Raw genomic sequence first — 308 nt, forward strand, 5'->3', positions numbered from 1 at the left:
TCGTGCACACTGCATATGTATGCAAATCCGGTTCATACATAAAGGCGGTGTGGTCAAGAGCTTCCCAGGGACATTGCGGCCCCAGATGTCTAGTTTTTCTAATACAATCTTCTTTGTCGCTCTGGGACATCACACGAGGCCGCTGGAAGTCACATGTTATCATGGTGACATGCTATCACGGTAATAAAAACTTCTATTTATTGATTTTATTATTTTCATTTTTCATTAGCAGTGTTCTTTGCTGTCGATGGAAGTGCTTCCATGGCCCTACCTTTGATAAGACTCTACCAAACATATTTTTGAATAAC

This window comes from Penaeus monodon, chromosome 34, assembly GCF_015228065.2.
Source record: "Penaeus monodon isolate SGIC_2016 chromosome 34, NSTDA_Pmon_1, whole genome shotgun sequence".
In the NCBI taxonomy this organism is placed as follows: Eukaryota; Metazoa; Arthropoda; class Malacostraca; order Decapoda; family Penaeidae; genus Penaeus; species Penaeus monodon.